We start from the raw sequence: 6,827 nt of genomic DNA on the forward strand, positions 1-6,827 counted from the left end.
GGGGAGTTTGTCCTGTTACTGCTGTTGAGAATTTGAGAGAGAAATGTGATAAATGAACTGAAATAAGAATATGACTGTAGGGTGAATGTTAAAAAACAAACAGCTTATTTGACTGTCTCAGTAAAATGATTATTCAATAAAGTACAATTGGTAATAATGCAATTTTTTATATCTTACCTGTGAACTGAAGCCCCAGAATGAGAAATAAAAACATTTTAATCCATCTGAGTTCAACCATCGTGCTTCTCTGTCTTTCTCTTTGTCTTCTTCTCACGCTCTTAGCTCTCAAAATGCAGAAATAAACTATCTACTTCCTGTAATGAGCAAAGTGCCTCCTCCTCTTTGTGGCTTCAGTCTATTTTTCTCACACGTACGTTATCAAACTTTTTGTAGGTGGAGCAAAATTAGCTCCCCTTCTCTTTAAAGTTGAAGGTTTTTGCATTTGAACAAGCAAGCATCGGTGGTATCTCATATGTCTTTAAAATATCTAGATATGTGCGTGTATATATATATATATATGATTAGATATGAGCGTTTGTGTGAATGTCGATTCACTACTAAGACCACAACACGCTTCCTGTCTACTGCTGCATTTAGAGGTATTTCATGTAATGCTTTTAAAATGTGAAAACATTGCTCACATCCTGTGTACAGGGCATGTATTTACATTTCAAGACAAATGATTTCCTTAAAAAGAAAAAGAAATGTCTGTGGCACCCTAATATTTGTCGAGACACATATTTGCATAATTCTCGTAAGAAGTTTGAGTCAGTGTGAGCTCACATTTTAACATTAGAGGCCAGAAAATCGACTCTTGGTGAACTCCACATTAATTGTCTCAGTGAACACGGTAAATATTCTCTTGTAAATATAATTTGAACCAAACTGAATGAATTACAACAATATCAGATAGAATAAAAGAGAAAACCTTTCTTCTAAAATGTATATCAATATTTATTGCAAACAATATTCACCTTTTACAGTAATGCCATAATACTCTTTGACAAAATACAGCGTATATTGTTCAGGTGATTATAATGCAGTCTTATTTCCATATTATATAATTCTCAGTTATGAAAAAGAGACTCTGTTACGGCTTAAAGCTCATTCAACCACAGTACAAAGTTTACAAAAATATATTGGATTACCAGCTAATATGTTTACAGCAATGCTATAAATGAAATTTCATGTATTTCTTGTGTACACAAAGAGATTTTTTAAAAAGAAGAAAAGCTCAGGCAAAGCTGTAACTACAAAAGCAATGAGTAAAATTCATAATCCATAAATGGACTCTAAATTGTTAATCTGGAAGCCAATTTTAAGATTTCCGACACAAAAAATCACTCAAGTGATTCTATTTTATCAATATAATTAACTTTGATGAAATAATCTTTAATTAAAGTTTGTTTTTCTTTTCATTAGGTGATGTTGGTGTGGAAGCTGTTTGTTTTTAGTTGTGGAGTCAGACAGAAGCTGAATGGTCTCACAAATTTTCATATTTCACCGTAACATCATCATCATCATCATGATTTTCCTCCCAGCTGACTGTTGTTTTAAGTTTTTTTACATTTCACAGACTCAGCAGACCCTGAACGCACCATCAGATATTTACCTGACTGGCTGCTGGACCTGAACGCCTCACTGTTCTGCTTCTTACTGAGTAAGAAACCTGCACAAACACAAACAGTGAAACATTCACAGTCCTGCATTACAGTAACATGGACGTTATTAGTTGATTTTATACATCAACTCACAGTGTGGTCATCAGGTGGTCTCTGGTTCCCTGCTAAACAAATCAGAGGAACATTTCAGCTCTAAACTTACAGTTTGTGTTAATCAGACTGAACAAAGGTTGGTGAACATTTTCTCACCTCGAGCTCTGAAGACAAGAACAGTAACAACAGTGATGAGGACGAGTTCAGCCACACGCATCACCAACATTATGTAGCTCAGAGCAGAACAATCTGCACAAGCTGTGGAGAATTAATCAGAGAAACAACATGAAAGTAAAGGAAGTATGTACATGTGGAATATTTTGGCAGGTTGTCATATTAAAGAAGCAGGTTCATGTGAGCTGTGGAAACAGAGGCCATGTTAATAAAAGATCAACAAGTTGCATTTGTACAGCAGCCATCATGACAAATAGTTGCTCAGTTTCTTCATATAACAAGAAAATGTTCTTAGAAAAACAACTTGTTATATTATTAACAAGACTGAGAGGGACTTTGTTGATCGAAGATAGTTTGGTACCTCATTTAACCATCAGGGAACTACTGATGAATCCAGCTGGCTGGTAGAATATATATGAGTGACTTTACAACTCACCTTCTTGTGTTGCTGTTGTTTCAGGTTCTGTTGTTGTTGCAGCTTCACCTGACAGATTAAATTAAAACCAACAAACTTCAATATCAGAAAAAAAAAGTTTACTATTTGCTGTGACTAAATGTGAAAACAATTAAACCATTCCTAATTTTAATTAAAAAAAAATACACAATATAAATGAGAAATAATGACATTCTAAAACTTAAAATACATCATATTGGCAAATGCAGTTTGTTAAATTTTATACGGCTCATCATCTTCTCACCTGGTTTCTTACCTGAAAACTGAGGACTGAAGTTATACAGCTGCACTTTTCCACTGCTGACATGTTTGACTTCACACTTCAAAAACGTATAATTTGATGTATAAATAAAGTGAGAAGTCGACAACGCAGTGGCTGAACAGGTAGACTGTGATGTCTGTAGTTCTGTGTTATTTTTGTCCCAGTCACTTCCTTCATACAACCACTTCACTGTGTATCTGCACCCATCATATATCGACACAGAGCAGCTTAACGTCACCCTATCAGTGTCCTTATGTTCAGTCACTGGTGAAGATGGAGATATTGTGAGAGAAAGACAACAAGAGTAAAATTAACTTCATCACTGTAATCATAATTATTGTAATGTTTCAGTATATTGTTCTAACAAGACAGTTTGAGATGAAAACATTATGATGTAAATACTCACTGCTAACAACAGACAGATAAACATGAGAGTATTTATATTGTCCTGATCTGTACTGTTGGCAGGTGTAACGACCAGCATCCTGAACTGTGACCTTCTTTATAACCAGAGAACAGTTCGCTGTAACACTCAGTCTGTCTGATTTAGCTTTGGCATTTTCACCAATCTGTCCAAGATCAATCAGCTCTACTGCTGCTGTTTTTCTTGAACCACTGAAGATCCAGGTAGTACTGTCACATTTATCCTGATCAGTCATCACATTTTCACAGGACAAAGTGGCTTCATCTCCATCTCTGACAGTGATGTAGAGAAAAGTTTGTCCAGTTACTGCTGTTGAGAATTTCAGAGAGAAATGTGATGAATTGAAATAAGAATATGACTGTAGTGTGAATGTAAAAACAAATAGCATATTAAGATTTAATAAAGTACTATTGGTAATAAAGCAGATTTTTGTATCTTACCTGTAAACTGAAGCCCCAGTATGAGAAACAAACACATTTTAATCCATCTGAGTTCAACCATCAGACTTGTCTGTCTTTCTCTCTGTCTTCTTCTCACGCTCTTGGCTCTCATAATGCAGAAATAGATTATCTACTTCGTGTCATGAGCAAAGTGTCTCTTCCTCATTGTGGCTTCAGTCTATTTTTCCTCACTTGTACGTTAACTTTTTGTAGGTGGTGCATATAAGCTTCCGTTCTCTTTAAAGTTGAAGGTCTTTGCATTTGAAAAAGCAAGTATCTGTGGTATCTCACATATCTTTAAAAGATCTATATACATACAGAATTAGATATGAGGAGTTCAGGGTGAATGTCTACAGTGACTCACCACTAAGACCACAACACGCTTCTTGTCTTCTGCTTTATTTAAAATATTTCCTGCAATGCTTTTAAAAAGTGAAAACATTTTCGCACGTCCTTTGCACATGACATGTATTTACATGTAAAGACCTTCTTAAAAAGTCTTTCAGTGGCACCCCAATATTTGTGAAGACACATATCGCATTACTGCAACATCTGAGGAGCAGAAAGTAGTTTAAAGTATGTGGTGTGTTGAAAGCAGCTTAACTTCACCTCATCAGTGTCCTTATGTTCAGTCACTGGTGAAGATGGAGATATTGTGAGACAAAGACAAAAAGTGTAAAATTAACTTCATCACTGTAATCATAGTTATTGTAATGTTTCAGTATATTGTTCTAACAAGACAGTTTGAGCTGAAAACATTATGATGTAGTTTGCTGGTTGTGGAGGGGGTAGGGCCCAATTGCAGCACAACACACCAGGGAGCAGTTTGAAATGATCTTTATTTATATAGTCAGCAAGGTATCTGAACAGGAACTTGACAAATTGCATAAGGGGGAAGGCTGGGCTCAGCGACAAAGATGAAGCAGAGTCAGCGGCAGGTGAGCAGACAGTGGAGCAGACAGACCAAGAGAAAGCAGGCAGGCAGAAGGTCGTAGACAGATGGAGGAACGTGGAGCCAGCAGGTAGGGTGAAGCCAGAAGCACTGACAGAGATGAGGTGTATGACCAGGCAGAAGTCTCTGGGCTCTCCTGACAATGCTGAAGCCCGGAGAACGCCAAACAGCCACAGGCAGACAAGAACCAGGAAGTAGACAAGTGATACTCGTGGTCAGGGACAGAAGGCTGTTGCGTTTACCGGGACAGAGACGAGGAGAGGAGAGATCAGAGGCAAGCCGAGTCAACACCAGGGAAATCAGTCATTGTGTGCTGGAAAGTTTGGCATTGGGGTAAGTGGAAATTTACCAGAGTGGCAGGTAATAGGAAGAGCAAAACTGTGACACTGGGTTGATAGCTGGGATACTGAGGAGAGCCAGGCAGTGTTATCCAGAGAGCCAGGAAGTATGCTGAGCTGACAAGGAAGACAAATGAGACAGGAAGTCTGGAGACAGAAGCCGGAGTCAGGCGGAGGGTAAACTGCATGGCACAAGAAAACCGGTATTGGATAAATGCAGATACTGGCTGAACAGTACTAGATTCAAAAGGCTAGGCTAGACTAACTGCATGAACAGAGTCTACGGTCTGACGAAGTTGCAGCTGAACTGGGTATGTATACTTTATATATAACTCAGGTATTGCTGACTCAGTACTTGATTACCCCACATACCTGTATCAACTCCTGTACTTAACCACGGAGCAGACGACAAGGGAGGGCAGAGCGAGCTAGGTGAGCGGCATGACAGACCTTCTTTATAACCAGAGAACAGTAAACTATAACACTTGTCTGACTTAACTTTTGGCATTTTTATCAAATAGTCCATATTTAATCAACTCAACTGCTGCTGCGAACCACTGAAGAGCCAGTTACGACTGCCACATGAGAATACTTTCAGATACATCAAAAATTTGAAAATGTGCCTCATCCTTGGTTTGAAGGACTTATTTAAACCAGGCGGGGAGTTCCGGTCCTCTGAAATGATGCCAACGCGGAAGTAACTTAAAACTGCATTCTATCAAAAGGCCACCAGGGGGCGACCGTTTTGGTGTCAAAAGGACTTCTGTCTCTATACAAGTCAATGGAGAATTCACCAACTTCTCACTTGATTTCTAACCTCAGTAAACGTTTTCAAAATGTGTTTATGGTCTCAATCGCTAGTTTAAAGCCTTCTTCAATGCAGTATGATGTTCATTTGGGACATTTTGGCCTCCCTGATTTTATATGTGACGATAAAGCAGGGTATGCATTAGGGCGTGGCTACGTCGCAATTGACAGGTTGATTGGTTCACAGGTTCAGGAGGGCGCCTCATGCCCCTCCTTATGCCCATATAAGTAGAATCCGTGTTTTTTTTTTACCTGGTATGCATCGGAAATGTTCAAGATGGCGCAGCTCAGATCCGAAAATATTCGCTTCCAAGCAGTGGTCCACAAACCAATGGGTGACGTCACGGATGTTACGCCCATTTTATATACAGTCTATGATTTAAACCCACCATTCACCTTGCTAGAAATCTACTTGGATATGTTAGTAATGAAGTAGTAAAGTAGTGTTGAGTTTCAGGGAATTAACCAGTATGATTATTTCACTTCAATTTACAAATCCATAATTACAATACAAGTGCAGCCAATAATATCCACCCCACCTTTTCCAGGACAAGGTTTTACAAATTTTCAGTTAGATCCTGAGGTCCTCTCTGTTGGATCCGTCTGATCATATTAAAAATCCCGCCAGGCTAAATTCATTCAAGAAATTAACCATACTCTTCACCATGGGTCAATTAAGTAATGCAACATTAACAAATTGTAACAAGGAGGGCCACCTGACAAGCCCTTATGGGTTTGATTGGCTCTTCCTTCACATTTCTCTTTTGTTAGTTATTGTTCTCTTTTCATAATCTTAATGTATTATGTATGTTTCTTGTATTTTCTTTGATGTGCGACAAATTACAATTAAAATGAATAAATTAAATTAAATCCTGCTATGCCACCCTTCCTGTAATTTGTAAGGTGTCACTTCCTCATGGTGACTTTTACTGTTCTTTTCTGTCTTGTCAGTTGTGTATGCAGACAATGTCATATTTATATTATATGTTCCTGTGTTGTTTATGGCTGGCATGAAGTTTGCTCTGTCCTGATGTATCTGGACTTTAAAGGATCATATTTCCACTGCTGTTGAGTTTCCCAGTTTTTCTCTTTCATCAGTTGTCTCAAAATAATAAGGAATGTCCCACTTCGATTTCTACGTTTGCTTTAATTTAATATCAGAAAACAAAAGATATACATTTTAGAAAAATGACTGCATACCAAACAATACCATGTGATGCATAGTTTTAAAAAGAGATATAAAACAAGTAAAAAGTTAAAA

This window comes from Scomber scombrus, chromosome 17 (assembly GCF_963691925.1).
Source record: "Scomber scombrus chromosome 17, fScoSco1.1, whole genome shotgun sequence".
NCBI classification, from domain to species: domain Eukaryota; kingdom Metazoa; phylum Chordata; class Actinopteri; order Scombriformes; family Scombridae; genus Scomber; species Scomber scombrus.